Source organism: Neophocaena asiaeorientalis, unplaced genomic scaffold (genome assembly GCF_003031525.2).
Source record: "Neophocaena asiaeorientalis asiaeorientalis breed wild unplaced genomic scaffold, Neophocaena_asiaeorientalis_V1.1 scaffold449, whole genome shotgun sequence".
NCBI classification, from domain to species: domain Eukaryota; kingdom Metazoa; phylum Chordata; class Mammalia; order Artiodactyla; family Phocoenidae; genus Neophocaena; species Neophocaena asiaeorientalis.
The window spans coordinates 268,214-286,651 of record NW_020175027.1 but is presented as its reverse complement, the minus strand read 5'-3'; the positions used below and the strand labels follow the sequence as shown (position 1 = coordinate 286,651).

At 39.5% G+C, this 18,438-nt stretch overlaps 1 long non-coding RNA gene across 1 annotated transcript in view; it reads right to left on the bottom strand.

Moving 5' to 3' along the window:
* Positions 1 to 6,083: 6,083 nt before the first annotated feature.
* Positions 6,084 to 18,438, bottom strand: part of LOC112411759 (uncharacterized) — a 38,074-nt gene continuing 25,719 nt past the window's right edge. The window contains exons 2-3 of the long non-coding RNA XR_003005689.1: positions 16,113 to 16,204; positions 6,084 to 6,187 (exon numbers count right to left, since the gene is read on the bottom strand). This is a non-coding gene — a long non-coding RNA (uncharacterized LOC112411759). The remainder of the gene's footprint in view (positions 6,188 to 16,112; positions 16,205 to 18,438) is intronic.

Genomic DNA, 18,438 nt, shown 5'->3' with positions numbered 1-18,438 from the left:
ATACCACTTCCTGTCCCTTTTCAAATTCTCTCTCCCTTCTTTGCAAATTACTGATGTAATAACAATAACAGTGGTGGTGAATTGAGCATATAATATTGTGGCAGACTCTGTGCTATATACTTTATACATGTTATTATTAATCTCCAACACTTACAATAACCCTTCAAGGTAGAGATTTTCCAAATTTCTCAGATAAGGACACCTGGCACACAGAATTGGTGGCATTTAAGCCTGGGGTGGGGGTGAGAAGGGTGGCCTAGGGATGAGGGGTGGTATAAAAAAGTCTCCCTTTTAAAAAAAATACCAGGGAGTGGAGTGGAGGGACAAGCATGCATATTTCAAGAAGGTTCCTGGAGTGATTCTATCTTCTCTGGTCTTTTGTGGAGAGCTAAACTACTAGGCTAATTAATCTGGTCAAGGTGCTAGAGAGAATAGAATCTGTACTCAAATCCAGGCCTCTGCTAGCAAACTTATGCTTTTTCCACTATATTCAATGTATTATATAAATTTAAATTTATTTCTAGTTCTTCATCATTAGTAATAGATGATCTCTGTAGAAAACTTCAAATATATATAACTTTGTAGCACAACTTCACCTATAAAATATTTTTGCCAAGAACTTTTAACATGAATCTAATCAAACATCTAGACTTCCAGATTACAACAAATACACAGAATACAGAAATAAGTTACATGACACCAAAAGAAAACAATCAGACAAATCTAGAATTTTGTATGTTCTGTAAGACAATGAGCCTGCACTTCTCAAAAATTGAATGTCATTACAAAGAAAAAGTGGGGGAACAGTTCTATATTAAAATAGACAGAGGAATAAAAACCAAATTAATGTGTGAACCTTGATTGGTGAACCAGGATTTGATGAAGAGGGCAATAAAAGACATTCTTGGGATAATTAAAGAAATCTGAATATGGAATAGACATTATATAATTCTATAGGATTGGTGCTAATTTGGGGGTGGGGCACCTAAGTTAGGTGTGATAATGGTATTATGGTTACTTGTGAGACTGTACTGATTCTTGGAGATGTATGTTCAGTTACTTAGAGGCGAAGCATGGTGTCTGCACTTTTAAATGGTTCAGAAAAACGTGTGTGTGTGTATGTGTGTGTGTATACACATATATATATACATATGGGTGTGTATATATATACATATGGTTGTATATACACACACACACACACACACACAGAATAAAAGTTGTTAACAGTTGGTAAATCTAGGAGATATAGATGTTCAAGTTACTGTTCCTTCTGGTTCTCTATATGTTTGACATTTTTTAGGGGAAAAAGAAAAGAAATAGATAAAAAGACTATTAGCTTTATGAATGCTGGACTGAAACATTCTTGCTCACTCTTGCCTGGCTTATGGAAGGTGCCATAAATAATTGCTGAAAGAAGAAACAAGTCAGGGAAGGAAGGAAAGAAGGGAAGGAGATGGGGAGGGAAGAAAAGAGGGAGAGAGGTGGGGAAGAAAGAAGGCCATCCCTCCTGCCATCACCCAGGCACCCCCAGCATGAATGTGATGATATATATCTTCCAGGAATTTTTTCACCACAAGGATAAATCCACTTTTTAAAAGTGCTGCATTTGTAGAATCATCGGGTTTTAGAACCAAAAGCACCCTGGAGACCGTCCACATCCTAATACAGCTGAAGAAACTGAAGCCCAAAAGCAAAGTGGCTAAGGTCACCTGGCAGGTCAGTGACTGAGGGGGTAGTAGCTGTCCCATGACCAAGGCTCTTCCCTTCACACTAAGCCGTCTCGCTCCCATCTTTGGCAAAACTCTAAATCTACCTATTACATTTAAATGTAACCCTGACAAAGAGCCATACTTAGTTACTCACAGGCTTTCATTTTACTGAAAGTGAAATTTTGCCCAGAACAGCAGTTTTGAGAACTTGTCAAACTTGTGGAAGTACAATTCCTTAAAGGACCAAAAAGTAAAGTAAATACTGATGTCATGCACTGTGCTAGGAGCTTCCATTATTGTATTTAGTTCTCCCAATAGCCCCGTGAAGTAGGCATTATATTTTACAGACAAAGTCTATTGCCTGTGACCTGCCTCTTATGGCTAAAAGGTAACTTCAAGGTAGAAAAAGGAAGAGAAAGGAAAGAAAGAATAACAAACAACTGGATACATCCATGAACGCTGTGAGCATTTAAAACTGTTTCTTGATGAAACAGAATAATTATGCATATAGTCTTATGATGATGAAATTAATAAAAAGAGAGGAAAACTCACATGTTCAATAATAAACTGGCTTAGTAAAGTGACAAATCCAGTGATAAATTATTTGATAGAAAAAAAGAACACTAATTAGAATATAAGTATCCACAAGTTAAAATTTTTTAATAGGTAAGCATATATATGCACTATAATTTATTAGATAAAAGATACTAATGCAATTCATTTTAGGCTCAGTAATAACATGTGTTTCATTCATTACGTTTAGTATTTCCTTTAAAAAAATAAAACCAAAAACTCCCCTGTTGCAAAATGAGCAAAAGGGGAATAATATAAAAAGTGAAAGGAATGAATGGTAAAGTCTACAATTTAAGAAAATAATCCACAAAAGTTGAAGTAATGCTTGCTTCAAGAACAATTTAGCATTTACCAGTAGTGAATTATACTTGAACAGAACTACATTTGAACTTAGAGTTTTAAATGAGCAATATTTTAAATCTAGTTTGCAAGGACTTTCCTGGCCTCTCTGTCTTCTTTTAATCATATCAGGATGTTAGAAACAATCAGAAGTGTTAACATTCAACTTATATTTTAATACTATTTTTTCCTCTTAAAACCTTAGAGAAATATTATTTCTACCGAGAAAAATAAACTAGACAATTGAAGATAAAGCTCTGTTTCATTTGAAAAACGAAAGAGATGCAGGAATTTTGAACTGGCTTGTGAGAGCATTCAGAAAATTACTCCAGTTTTAAGTTTTGCAGAGATAAAGTTTAAAAATTTAAAAAGTAAAGTACTTAGGCAAGAGTTTGCCAGCTGTTAAATATTATACTGTAATAGAACTACAGGTTTGAGTAGAACTCTACATTGACTAAAACAGTCCTCTTTAAAATGATTTATGATGTCTATGTAGTGATTTATACTAGATCTTACCATTTTTCTTTTAAGCATATACATTTTAACTGAAGAAATGAAAAATTTTATCATAGTAAAAGATGATTTCTTAAGAATGGAAAAGGAAATAGTCTTTGATATTCTATCAATTAGCAAAAATCTTCCAGGAGTTTTAAGAATATACTTGAAAAAATTATCTGATATTTATTAGAAATCATACCTCCTTATGGATGAAAGTATCATTTTAACATGCAATCAGTGACTAAAGTGTTTGATGACCTGATTTTTCTACCTAAATATTCACTCACATGCTCAATTTATAGAGCTCTAGAATCAGGAAGGGTATTTGTCTTCAGAGCATGAAAGGCTGTGTATCAACCAGGGACATCTTTACTTAGAGACGGCCTATTGTGTACATGATACGACATTAGGATAACCTTCGCCACTAGCACCTGATTTTCCACCATTAGATGAAGCAACTTTATGTAGGGAAGAAAGTTTGGACCAAGCATCAGAAGACCTCGGTTTTTGGCTTAACTCTGCTAATAACAATCACGGCAATACTGGTTATCCCCGGATGGCCTCAGTCTGCTTATCTGCAAGAATCTGCAAGGTTAGGTGGCTGGACTACATCAGTGATTGTTGAACTTGTTTTAAAATCCACAGATCCCTTCCTTCAAACAGAGACTCGCACAGTGCCTGTCACATCAAACAGATAACAAGGAAGCGACTCTGGCTGAAGAGGATTGGAAGGTCGAGAGTGGATCTGTGCACAGCATTTCCAGAACCCCCAGGAAAGTTCTATAAAGCATCTTGGTGACTCCCCCAAGCACACTGTTAAAACCATTAGTTTAGTTTTACTTTAACACAAAAGTCATTAATAGACTGCCCTCTGCTAAATAAGGATAATAAACAAATTTTGCTTGGTCTGCCCAGTGTTTATTTATTTATTTTAATTTAAATATCATTAGGTGGGCTTGCACCCTCCAGTTCAGCCCAGTCTGTACCACTCTGTTGCTGACATCACTAGGCTTTTCGCACACACATTCACGCTAACTCTTAGGGGGCTGAGGGGGGCTGAGTCTGTGACCCTGTGATCTAAAGTCTCCTTCACCAGTAACATTCTGTGATTAATATTGTTGTTTAATTGAGCATTGCTTTCTAACTGGCTTCCTTTTTTAAAATGCAAACGTTTCTAAGAAGGGTCATGCAATCATTCCTAAACAATTTTAAGGTGAATGAATTTATCAGAATTTCCTCTCTAACTAGAGATACTGAAAATCACAGTAGGGACTCATGGGACAGGTTACTGAAAGGTAAGAGAAAAAGGGAGGGGCAGGCACAAAAGATAAATTTGATTTTCTTACCAAAATTCACCTGGGGGCTCACTGGAGAAATGGTTAATTCCAGGGAGGGGACAGAGGGAATACAAGATGAGCCAGTTGCTACAGAAACTAAGGTAGCACTTCAAAGCATCATGGAAACATGTCAAAAAGACAAACAGATTGAAGGGGCTGTCATTGGCCAAATTTGAGAAAATTTAAGCATCAAAATTAAAAAGGACAGAAATAGATTATAACCCACTGAATAACCTAAGGATCCATGAGTTCAGACTTAAATAAGCAAAAAAAGTAAATGCAGAGAAGGAAAGCTCTTCCTTACAGCAAAATGCCAACTAATAAATCTAGAAGGAATGATGGAGTTAGAACATCATCAATCAGTGCAAAGTAGTCAGAAAAAATTTTATAAACAGGATATTGACACAGTCTCAAAATATTTCCCCACAAAACCCTTGTAATTTACAAAGAGAAAAGCTGTAACTTTACAGTGGAGTAAGTACCTGAGTCAAGTAATCAAAGTTAACATCACAAATGGACACTGGGTACCCCCGATATGGTACACCGACAAGGACAGGACCTCACCTCAATGGTATTTCCACCAAAAATACAGAACCCAAGTCTAAACATGAGGACATCCTAGTCAAACCCAGAATGAAGAGTCTTCCCCCAACCCCCCAAAAAAGAAAGACAAAGGAAAAAATGTCAAGTTAAGACAAAGACTCAGAAACTTTTCCAGATTAAAGGAAACAAAGTAGATATTACAACTCAGTACAATGCACAATCCTGGATTACATCCTGGTCTGGGGAAAAAATCAGCTTACAACTAATTATTGGGACATCATTGGGACGACTGAGAAAATCTGAATTTAAATTTGGACTGTGGTCTATATCATTAAAATACCTGATTTTGATAAAACCATGGTTATTAAAAAGAATGTTATTCTTAGGAAAATACCAAAATATTTCAGGGTAAACGGGTACAACGTCTTCAACTTACTCTCAAATGGGTCAGGAAAGGAAGAGGATGTGCAATACAGACAGATTCATAGAAAGAGAGGTAGTAAATGGGGCAAGGTATAAATATGCATCTCAGTAAAGGGGATTTCTTGTACAATTCTTGAAACTTTTATAGATATTTGAAATTATGTCAAAATAAAAAGTTGCCAAAATGCTAAAAGGAAAAGTTTTCGGGGACCGACTTGACCATCTACAATCCCCTAAACCCCGACTTGAGTGACTGATCAGGACCAAGTAGGAAGTACAGGATTTAAAATGTATCACCTGCCAAACAGAATGGTATTTGACAGATGAGGTAAAGCTGATGCTAACAGAAATACTGGTGACACAGGAAATATTTAAGGTGAAAACTTCTCTGAAAATAAAAGTTCTGTACTAACTTTTTAGACCCAAGTTTCCTTGACATGAAAGGGAATAACTGTTCCGGAAACATCATACTGGAATGGGTAGGAACAAACCCAATATGTTTCCTTTTGGCCTTCTAATTTAAAGTTAATGCTTTAATAATTTCTTTGAGTCTCCAGTTGGTTGCTCTCAGGCTACAGATGGACCACCACCAATATGTAATTAAAGGAGAATAACAAATAGTTAGAATATGGATCACACAGGTGCTGACTTACAAACACAAACGCTGTAGCAGAAGATTTAGCTCCCAGGAGGCTGGAGGTGTGCGTCTCTGCTTATTGCCATCATAATTCATTAATGGTCAAAGTAACGCTGAGATCAATATTCCTGCAGTCATGGGAATGAGAAAAAATGATTAGCACCAAAATAAGATACAAAGACAGTCTCAAAATCTTTCTCCTTACATAATTAAGAAACCAGTCATTGTCATGAATTTTAAAACTGAGATTTTCTTAGCTGTCCCATGTTCAAGAGGTTGCACAGCTTAAAGGATCTTGAAAAGAAATGCTGTTCCCCTAGATAATGTCATACACCAAAAGAGAGAGACAGTGAGGTCATTTTGGTTTTTTTTCTTCATTTTAGTGGTACAGAAATGCAAGGAAGGATGCTGGGATATGGTAAACACCACAGAAGGCAATGCAGCATGTGATGGTTTCACAAGAAGTTCAATCCTGAAATATGCCTGAAGAAGACATATAAGTGAGCCTTTAGTAAGATCTGGATCTAAACCACTGGTTCCAATGCAGATTCCTGGGCCCCAGTAGAGGGGGTCATATTCACTGGGACTGTGTTTGGAACCAGGGATTCTGCATTTTTAACAAGTATTGCAGGGACCAGTCACTGAGAAATATTAAGAGCGGCAACCGTTACTGTTTTTATGAATCTAATTACTATAATACTTACTGTGTTAGAGTAGTAAATACACCTTACAATAAGTTAAACAGTATACACGAAATGATACAGAGAAGCTTATGATGATCCATCCCCAACCCTAATTCCACCTCTTGTGAACAGTTTTAAAGATTTCTGCTTTTAGCTCTTCTGGTTGCAAACACCCTCCCTGACTTTCCCTAATTTAAAAAAGTAAATACCCCTCTTTTACAATACACTCATGTTGTAGATAAATTAGAATAATGAATATTTGAAATAGTGTAATTGGCCTATTAGGTAAGTACCAATTTCGTGTGAAATTTGAAATAGTTTAACTCTTGCCAAGAGTAATCAAGAATTGCATAATTTAAAGCTAGTAGGCAGTGTGTACGGCAACTGAGTTTATGTGTGTGGCTATGTGGCATGCCACTCTAGCCAGTAATCAGAAGTACAGCGGAGCTTGTAATTACACACTCTTTGATAATGGAAATTTGGATAGGCCGAGTTTGGTGACTGGCTCCTGTCCTCCTGGACTCAGTTCACATTGGTCATTTCATGAACTCTGCACTAAGTGGGTCCCACACGTTACACGACTGAATTTTTTGGACCTCAGTTATGAAGTTACAGCAGAGTTCTACTTGCATCTGCCATCATTTAACAGGAGCTTGTTAACCATGCTGTTATTTAAATGCTCAGGAACGTCTAGAAGTGATTCAAGTGACTTTTGTATTATTTTAATTTTTAGAGTTATAACATTAAAATAGTTTTTCTCCTATAACAAGGTCATCTAAGCTTTCATCCAGTGGAGGCAAAACCCTAATTCTGAGAATATATTCTTGGGGAACAGAAATTAGATATCATAAAACACCATAAAGAGGCCACGCGGCCATATACCATGCTATTAATTTTGGAGAGAGTACTCTGTGAAATATTAGAGATAATTCTGAGAAAAACTTAAAAAGCATTAAAGCAGATAGGGCTTTACGTCTGCAAGTATAATCTTATAACTGGGCATGGATAATGGAATGGGAAAAAATGCCATGGCTGCAAGATCAACAGCACTATAATGTGTCCTTAAGCTATAGAGATGGTTGATACCTGTGCTCTGAGATTGTGCCCATGACCTTCAATGTATGCCTATGAAAAATCACTCATGAATTATACATTCTTTGAATATACGATTCCTCTTTTCAATTTCTTGGTTATGGGTGGCCTCCAGTTACAAAAGATAAGCGTTTAGCTCATTTATGTTATCTTCTTCTTCCTCCCAACGCCTCCCAGTTTGGGGTAGTTATATCATTATTTTTAAGTTTTGTTGTGGTTACCCTTGTAACTTTAAATATTATGTTATGCCTCAATTTCTCATTCTGAAAACCTGAGTATCTTGACTTCTCATTATAGAAGTTGAGGGTGTCAGTGATACTATTCTTCTCTTCATATTTCCTTCATTTTGCACTTCCCACCTTCGGTCAGCTATACTTTCATATTACGAAGATTAATGTTTGCCTCTTTTTTCTGCAACGTAGCCGAGATCTTCCTTACTCTGTCCATTGACTGCAAGAGTTTAAAGTCAAAGTACTTACATTATTAAGACTACAACAACACTGTGCACTGCCAAGCTAAGGAGCATGCTAGGATTGCCATTTCCTTTTCTATGAGGGCACTGTCGTAACTCCTCACCTACTCAAAGGATAATGTTTTAACACCATGTACTAGTTTTTCTCTAACAGTCTATATATTATTGAAAATCATACATATTATTCTTCTTCAAAATTGGACCATAACATTCTCAGTTAGCTTTTTGTTTTTTCTGGAATTCTTAATTGCCTGTCTTTTTTATTGTCTAAATATATACTTTATCATAACACGCAAGTCTTTTCTGTTTTTTGTTTGTTTTTATTTTTTGTTCCCTCAATCACACTATGAACTGCAGGGAGTTCTCCTCTGCCCAAGAGTCCTTACCTTTGGAGCTCTTCATTCTCCTGCTCTAAACTGGAAGACTTTGTATTATACTCTACTTCCGTTTCCAATATTAGGACCCTGGCCTTCTTCTTTCTTGGATAATATCCTCATTCTGCTGGAATACATATTCAAGTAACTTCTTAATAAAGGAGTCTGGGAAGTAAACTTTCCAAGTGCTAGTTTATGTGAAACGCCTATATTCTACTCTTTGAATGATAGCTTGGCTGAATACAGAAATTATTTTTAAATTCAATTTCCCCCAGAATTGAAAGGACCACTCTATTATCTTCTAGCAGCCAGAGATGTTAATGAGAACTTGGCTGCTCAATTTTCATTTCTCTGTAGGTGGCCTAATTTTTCCCTCTGGAAACTTTTAGAAATTTTATTTATTCTTAGAGTTCTAAATTTTTACAATGTTGTATCCAAGTGGCTTATTTTCCCCATCTACTGTACTTGGCCCTCAGGGTTTTTTTTTTTTTTTTTTTTTTTTTTTTTTTTTTTTTTTTGCAGTACGTGGGTCTCTCACTGTTGTGGCCTCTCCCATTGCAGAGCACAGGCTTCGGACGTGCAGGCTTAGCGGCCATGGCTCACGGGCCTAGCCGCTTTGCGGCATGTGGGATCTTCCCAAACCGGGGCACGAACCCATGTTCCCTGCATCGGCAGGCAGACTCTCAACCACTGCACCACCAGGGAAGCCCTCAGTGGGCTCTTTTAATGTAAACATGTATGTCCTTTCCTGGGAAATTTTTTTATATAATTTCTCTAGTAATTTCCCTTTTGCCATTTTCTCTGTTCTCCTTTCCTGGATCCCACATTATTTAGCTGCTGGATTTCTTAGATTGGTTTTTATATCTCCTCTTTTCTCTCATACTTCCCCTCTGTAGTAGAGAATGTTGTTTGTATCTCAACATCTTCTTTACCACTGTCATCTTCTTTGTCCACATCAACTGATTAAAATAACAATAACTATTACTAATAAACCTGGAGCAGAATGTTTGTTTTTATCACTCTGAGTGCCTCATCCAGAGTCGTGCCCACCCAATTGTTGATCTAGGTAGCATCCTCTTGGAGAGTTGATGCTGAAAACGTCAGGGGATGGAATAAAAAAAGAAAACAAAAAAACCTTACTGAAGTCCAGCTGTAGGTACTGCTTTCCCCTCTTCCATCAGGCTCATCATCCTCTCTTGGTAAAATTAATTGGTCTGGCATAATTTGTACTTCACAAAATCATGTTGATTACTACCCAGTACCTTGTGCTCTTTTAGATGGTTGCAAATTGATTGTTTGATGATTTGTTCTTGTATCTTCCCAGGTATCCAAGATAAGCTGAATAGTCTATAATTACTACAGTTGTGCTTTTCTCTGTTAAAAAAAAAAAAACAACCAAAAACGATACTCCATCTGCAGATTCTACTTGTCAGGACCTTCTCCTGTCCAACCTTCCTTTTCTAAAATAAAGGCTGGTGGTCCTGCAATTACAGTTGCCAATTCCTTAAGTGCCGTTGGATGTGAGTAATCAGGCCCTGCTGATTTGAATGTACTGAGCTTTCTGAAGTGCTCTTCAATCACTTCTTTCCCCTTGTTTGCCTTTGTATCTCCAATAAGATAGCACTTAATCTGGTTTAGTTTCCTTATCATTGCTGATTAAAAGGAAAAAAAAAAAAACGGCTAAAAACACAGTGAAAGCCTTTGCTATTAGTTATTTTTTAATAGATTTTGTTTAGCAGTAATTGTTAATAGCTTTGTTAATAATTTAATGGTTGTATTTGCATCCTGCAAATTCCTTCTGGTATTCTTCCTTCCTTCCACCCCTCCCTTCCTGCTTCCTTCTTTCCCTCCCTCCCTTGCTGTTTCCTTCCTTCCTTCCTATCTCCCTCTCCTGCCCCCAACTCTCTCTTTTCCTTAAATTTTTTATAGAGGGTGAGGTGAGAAGGGAGGAAAAACGAAAGAGGCAAAGAGCTCCATATAACTTTATGACAAGAGATATTTATTAATCACCAAATATCCATGTGCTCCCCCAAATTTTCCAGCCTCCTTATAGTTGGGGCAAGAGGCATATGACTAGTTCTGGCCAATAGGTACTTAAGAGCCATGAGTTCCCCTTGTCCCCTTTCCTCCTGCCCAGGTGAGCTGGGAGCCACATGTTCCAGATGGTGCACCAACAAAATGCAAGTGGCCCGAGTCATCACTTTGGTAACCGAGACCCCTGAGTCATCATTGGAAAGCAACAGTCCTAGAGAGCCATAAGACGCCCAGAGGCCCATGTGTTAAGCTGCTAAGATTTAGGGGTTTATTTTTGCAGCACCGTCTACCTTATCTTCACTAATACAGTACCGATTTCTGGACCAGTCAGTTTAGGTTTTGCCAAGGGAACAAATTAACCCTGAAATCTAAGTGGCTTAACATAACAAAGGCTTAATCCTTACTTGTGGTATGTGGTAGCTAGTCTCCAAAGAGGGCTCCCAATGACTCTTACCTCCTGGTAGTCACACCCTTGTCTAGTCACCTCCCAGTCTGTCTCTGCGCTGATCCCATGACTCACTTTAACCAAGAAAATGGAGCAGAAGCCTTAGGAAATCTTGACAGCCTCTGCATTTGAAGTCACTCATGACATAAGAAGTCTGACCATCCCACTGCCAAAGAGAGGCCACACGCAGATGGCTGGAGAATGAGACTCCACGTGGAGGAGCACTTAGGTGCCAGAACTCAGCAAAGAGGCCATCCTCAGTCAAGCTTTCCAAGGTCTCCAGCCCCAGCCACCATTTTGACTACAACCACATGAGACCCTGAGTGAGAAAAGCAGAAGAAATGCCCAGTGGAGCCTAACAAACACACAGAAATGGGAGATAAAACAATAAATTGTTGTCTTAAGCCATTCTGTATGGGATGGCTTGCTGGGCATCAGTCTCTCACCGAAGCATGGTACACATCCAGTGTTGGTGTAAGGGGGTTGAGCTCCACACAGACATTCATGGAACCATGTTGATACAGGTCCTCCCATCTTGTATCTGCACCACTGGTAACATGTGACCTCCTTTATTGGAGTGGTGCAGTGGCAAGGGAAGAGAGGGCTGCTGGTTGCATACTAACTTTTAAATGCTTCCATCTCTGTTCCCAGTCCACTGGTCAGTGAGAAATGTGGGGGGAGTAAATGGAGAGTCAATGGGCATTAAATGTCTCTGCTGCAGATCTTGCCACCTAAAATTTGTCTTTTTTCCCCCTAGTTTTTAAAAAATTTATTTATTTATTTTATTTTTGACTGTGTTGGGTCTTCATTGCTACGCGTAGGCTTTCTCTAGTTGTGGCGAGTGGGGGCTACTCTTCGTTGTGGTGCATGGGCTTCTCATAGCAGTGGCTTCTCTTGTTGCGGAGCATGGGCTCTAGGCACACGGGCTTCAGTAGTTGGGGCGCGTGGGCTCTAGAGCACAGGCTCAGTAGTTGTGGCGCACAGGCCTTGGACCTAGGCTCGAACCCGTGTCCTCTGCATTGGCAGGTGGATACTTAACCACTGTACCACCAGGGAAGCCCCTCCCCCTAGTATTTTTTAAAATTAATTTTTATTGGAGTATAGTTGATTTACAATGTTGTGTTAGTTTCTGCTGTACAGCAAAATGAATCAGTTATACACAGACATATATCCACTTTTTAGATTCTTTTCCCATATATGTCATTACAGAGTATTGAGTAGAGTTCCCTGTGCTATACAGTAGGTTCTTATTATCCCCGTAGTATTATAACAAGGTTTATCCAGGAGTCATCCAACTGGCTTTCCCATAATTGTAACCAGCGGTGTGCAGGACTGGCTCATACAGCTCAGAAGAGCCCACTGAACATGTCTCCTCCCAATTCTGCATTCAGTGATGCCATGTTGGTAGCATGAAATCAGCTATGGTGGAAATATTTACATCACAGAAATCGGCAAATGCTGTAAGTCAAGACCCTCCTACTCCCAGCCTTGGTTAAGCTGGTTGTTAAATACTTACCAGACCACTAGTTGTACAAAATCCAAAATATACCTATTATTCAGGCTAGCACTATATTCATGCATATTCACTTATTATAGGTAGAATTTTGAAAACTTGCCATCAATGGTCTTATCTTTTTATTCCACATATCAAACAACAGGCTGAACCCACAAATTGAAGAATTGTGTACAAACCTGAGTAAACTTTATTAATAATAAAAAAAGATGACAATTTGAAGTTTTCTATATGTAATCAGAATGTGCATATTTTTATAGTTAACTTCATTCTAGGACAGTACTGGAAATGCTGTTATAAAGTAAGTATAGAACATACCTATTTTCAGCTAGCATCAACAAGGTTTTTATCATTCCAGTAATTACTGCATCTAATAACATTATCTTAGGTACTGATTTATTCTGGAAACTTCAGTATCTTTTAGAGTTTATAAAAGACTAAAATCTTTTCTTTTAAGCCTTCCTGAAAGAGTTAATTCAGCTCCCCGTTCCAGGTCACCGACTCTTCTTTTCCTAGCCTTCACCCTCTACACACACAAAGAAAGGCCATCGATAAGGTTCAAGCTTCTATTATGGGATATGAAGCAGTAACATTTGAAATAGCACCTTGGGGGCCCGAAGGAGTTAACACATCTTTCAGCAGTGCCTACTTTACAGCTCTCGAGTATTTTGGACCCTGAAAACCTGATTATTTATTAAAAGTATGAGCAGAGTCCAGCTGGAGAAAAAAGCTCATTCACCAAGCAAGAAAGGATATGCTTGCAAATGACATTTGACAATAAGATGCCGAGAAACTTTCTGCTACAAACAACAAGGGATTTCTACTTAATCCACATCTAATTAGATGGCAAAATTAAGGACAAGATGGTTCCAGAATCAGGGAGACAAGTCAACTTTAAAATACTGTTTCCTGGGCAGAACCCAGTGAGACCACCTATGGATAAATTCGATGTTCACTAATTCAGAAGAAAAAGAAAGAATTCTCATTGTATGCAGAAACCAGCATATTTTCCATCACAACACTGATAATCTTATGGGAACTCTGATACCTTTTTGAGCTTTGGGGATTATTCTATATGTTAATCAAGGTTCTTTTACAAGTATGACTGATTCTATTTTCTAAAGATGTCCGCATTAATATACATCACATGTTCTTCTCACAATGTGATGGTAACATTCCTTCATTGAGAGGCAGTGGCCCTTTGAGGCTCGGTGGATCTCTGTAACTTCCTCCACAAATAGGATGAAGTGGAAATAACACCGCGTGACTTTGGAAGCTAGGTCATAAAAGGTGATATGGCTTCCACCTGGCCCTCTCTCCCTGAGAACTGTACCTTTGGAGCCCTGAGCCTCCAGGGGAAAATCCATCTACCTTGAAGCCACCATGATAAAGAAACCATAGATGGACAGAGAGATTTCCACATAGCTCCAGCTCTTCCAATCCCCAGCTGCTTGAGTCTTCCCAGGCCAGGCATACGTAAGGGTTTAGACAATTTCAGCTCCTGGCCTTCAAACTACCCCAGCTGAAACCAAGTTGTAGTGGAAACAAGCTGTCCATGCTAAGCCTTGCTCAGAGTGCAGATTTTTAAGCAAAATAAGTGTTCTTATTTTAAGCCATTCAATTTTGGGGTGGTTTTTGTTACACAGCCATTGTAGCCGGAACAGCAAGTAACAGAAGCCCCTCAAGTTAGCATTATCAAAACAGTAGAGGTTATAGTATAAAGGTTCAAGAGTAGCCAATGGTGCCCCAGAAGAAGAGGCGCAGCTGGGTCTCAGGATGGTTTGAATAGGAACTAAATTAGAAAACCAGCAGAGGCCAATCAGCTACTTTGCTCCAGTGCTGTCTCTTTTTCTCCTTCTGTCCTCTTCTCCAGTCTCTTACTTCCAGGCCCTCATCTGTCTCCCTGCACGTCTGCTTCCTTCTCCCTGCAGTCAGGTGTTCTGTGCTTCTGCTGCCTATGGGGCAGTACCACAGCTCTTGAGTTGTATGTCCTTGGTTTAAGAGACCAGCCCACGCTAACCAGCATCCTTTCATTGCAGTGATAAATTCCTGGGAGAGAGGATCTAATTGGCTGGCCTTGAGTCCGGTGTCTGCTTCCAGCCCCCTCAGTCAACATGGGGAAGGACCACATGTTACCAACATGGCTGCTACTCCCAACCCCCAACCTCCTGGGAGAATTCTTAGAAGGGGGGCTCAGAGGCTTCTATGCATAACAGTAGACCTTATATAATTCTTGAGTTTTAGAAGGCATTTTGGATGTTTTTAGCTGTACATAAAACTCTACCATGGACTCCCCTTTAATTTGCTTGTCGTTTGTTTACAAACCTGCTTAGGTAGGTGGATACAACCTCCTCCCCACTCCCATCCCATCCTCACGATCTGAAAGGGTGCTTCTGGATCTCTACAACAAAGGAAGTGGATCAGGTTGATGTGACTTCAAGGAGGCTGAACTCAATAATGAACCTTTTTTATTTCATTTTTATTTTTTGAGGCCCAATTTGTAATGTGAACTTGACTCCTTACTTTACTACCTTTTAGCTCTTAGGGCCTCTGAGCAACTGGGCCGATTAGAGATCACAGAGGCAGTCAGGGAAACTGAGGACTCTTGATGAACATTGATAATTTCCCCATTAAACATCTCCCTTTGCCAACTAACCTATGGTATTATAGATAAGGATAGAGGTTGCCCCTGAGGGAAGGAGAGACTGCTTGGAACAGGGCCTGGCCCACAGGAAACAGTGTTAACTATTATTATTACTACTATTATTATTAGTGCTCTTAGACTATTTCAAAATAAAAGGAAAAAGCATGTCTACTTCTGCCTTTTACTATTCCATTCACTCCAACAGAACCCACTGCAATTAAGCATACATTGGTTGAATGCCTCTATGTGCCCGATCCAGGCAGAGCAAACACTGAAGGTATCTTTCTGGCTGTTCCAGGTCCCCCACTGCAGAGACCTACACTCATGGGAGGAGTTCTAGGCTGGCCACATCCCTGAAAGGTTCTGTGATTCATTTCTTCCCTGGGTCACCGCTGTTCAAAGTTTTATACATTTCTGTCCTGAGCCAGTGCTAACCGAGGGAACTCCTCTGGCTGGGTTTCCTTATGTGGAACCTGGCCAGGGGGAGGTGAAGCAGGACGGATTTGCTCTGTGTTTGTGTTTTGCTGCAGTGGTTGTGTTATGTTTTGTTTCACCCCAGCACCAGTCGACTTTACCTAAACAGAAACACCCTGTGTAGTCTTTTGTAACACCAGTATTATTTTAAGGAAACACAAGGAGGTGGGACAAAAGAAAATGGCCATTAATCAGAACTCCAGTCCCATGCAGCGCTCTCTCCAACAAAGTGCCTTTAGAACCATCCACGTTGAACAGTTGTCTAGAGGTCATTTGTAACCAAGGCGCTCAGCAGTGGACAGGACCAAAAATGATTAGTTACCTTCTTCAGGACTCACGGTCACTGTCATCTCCAGTAACTCCTGTTCTGCAGCTCACTTCTGGCACTGCAACAACAGATGAGCCAGGAACCCACTGAAATAAAATTGGTGAAAAACGTAAGGGAAACATTGCTTCTAATTAGGCAAGTCTAATGCTCTAATGATTGTCAAAACCAAAAATGAAAACAAAACAAAAAAACCAAGACCCTGAAGCAGTGTTTTTTCATTTATTTCTTCCCTCCCTTCCCGAATAAGCACCTTCCTGAGACTACCTTGATATATGTTCCTCTTCCCCTTCAGATACAGAACTGGGTGCTTTTTGCAGCTTGGTTTCTCTCCTGTCCTTACCCAGGCGGCGGGTACACAGCTAGGGAAGAGGGCAATGAGAGCTGGGGGAAGGAGGGCTGCAACTTGGCAGTGAGCAGTGGATTCACCATCCCCCTTCCCGCTGCACTGCAGCCGTGGCATGTCGGGGGTGAAGAATCTTACCCACCTGGTTACTTCCAGGCAGGGTCATCAAGTGCTTTAAGGGCATGGATTCCAAGCCAAAATGCTTGGGTTTGAATCTTGGCTCAGCCACTTACCTTGTAGTTTGACCCCTCTGTTGCCTCAGCTTTCCCATCTATAAAATGGGGATAATAATACTAATTACTTCTTAGACTTGTGGTGAGATTAAATGAGTTAGTACCTGTAAAACACTCGAAACAGAGCCTAGCGCGTATTAACCACCCAGTAAATGTTAGCTATTACTATTATCACCTTGGAATATCTCCAAATCATAATTATGACACAACATCATTATATTATATTGTCTCCAAGCTGCATACCATGAAACCAGCAATATGCAAACATCAGCTAGTCCTTTTGCTATTTTAGTTACTAAAAACTTTGTTATGTGATCCAACGGGAAACACCTTGAGCTGACTGAAGTCAGTAAAGACTAATGTGAAGTTCCAGGATTGTATTTTGCCAGTAATCCTACTTCTAGGAATACTTTCCATGGGAATTTTTAGATACACAAGGACAAAGTACAAACAAGCTCACTGCAGCATTATTTATATGGTGGAAAACTGGACACAGGCTACATGTGGAACAATCTGAGAATGATTAGGTTAGGGACAGCAAATACTACAAGTACTACAAGTACTACATAGCCATTAAGAGGGGTGCTTTTGACGAATTTTTATGATGAGGAAATGCTCATGAAATAAATGTTAAGCAGAAAAGCAGGCTTCAAAACTGTGTGCACCAATTTGTATGGAAACACAAAAGACCCCGAATAGACAAAGCAATCTTGAGAAAGAAAAATGAACCTGGAGAAATCAGGTTCCCTGAGGGTGGTGGGGAGACGGGAGACGCAAGAGGGAGGAGATATGGGGATGTATGTATATGTATAGCTGATTCACTTTGTTATACAGCAGAAACTAACACACCATTGTAAAGCAATTATACTCCAATGAAGATGTTAAAAAATAAAATAAAATAAAGTAAAATGAGAAACCAAAAAACTGTGTGCACAATAGGATCTCATTTGGTAACTATGTACGCCCATTTGCAGAGAAAGAAGTCTAGGGAAATGCATCAAGATGTTAACAGGGCTTCCCTGGTGGCACAGTGGTTAGGAATCCGTGTGCCAATGCAGGGGACACAGGTTCAAGCCCTGGTCCGGGAGGATCCCACATGCCACGGAGCAACTAAACCCCTGCGCCACAACTACTGAGCCTGTGCTCTAGAGCCCACGTGCCACAACTACTGAGCCCGAGTGCCACAACTACTGAAGCCTGCGTGCCTAGAGCCCATGCCCTGCAACAAGAGAAGCCACTGCAGTGAGAAGCCCATGCACCGCAACAAAGAGTAGCCCCCGCTCACCACAACTAAAGAAAGCCCGTGTGCAGCAATGAAGACCCAATGCAGCCAAAAATAAATTTAAAAAAAAGATGTTAACAGTGGGGTTTCTGACAGGGGAAGAACTCAGTACCTGGTTTTTATTTACATTTCTTTATATGTTTTGGTGTCTCCATGTTTTACACACAAACACAAATTATTTTTTACATTTGGGGAAAACAGTAAGTCATAAAACCAAAACATTTAATAAAGCCTCTTTCAGAAGACACACAGTGGACTAACAGGAACTGAACACTTGTTTCCTAAACTCCTAGGTTTTTTTTTTTCTTTCTTAAGCCCCAAACAACACCATATAAAGAGACAGGTATTGCTAACCCTTCCACTTAGCTTTGCTTTGTAAAGAAAACTATGAGAAATCTCAGTTAAAAAAGAAAAAAAAGAGAGAGAGAGAGAGGGAGGGAGGGAGGGACTGAGGGAGGGAGG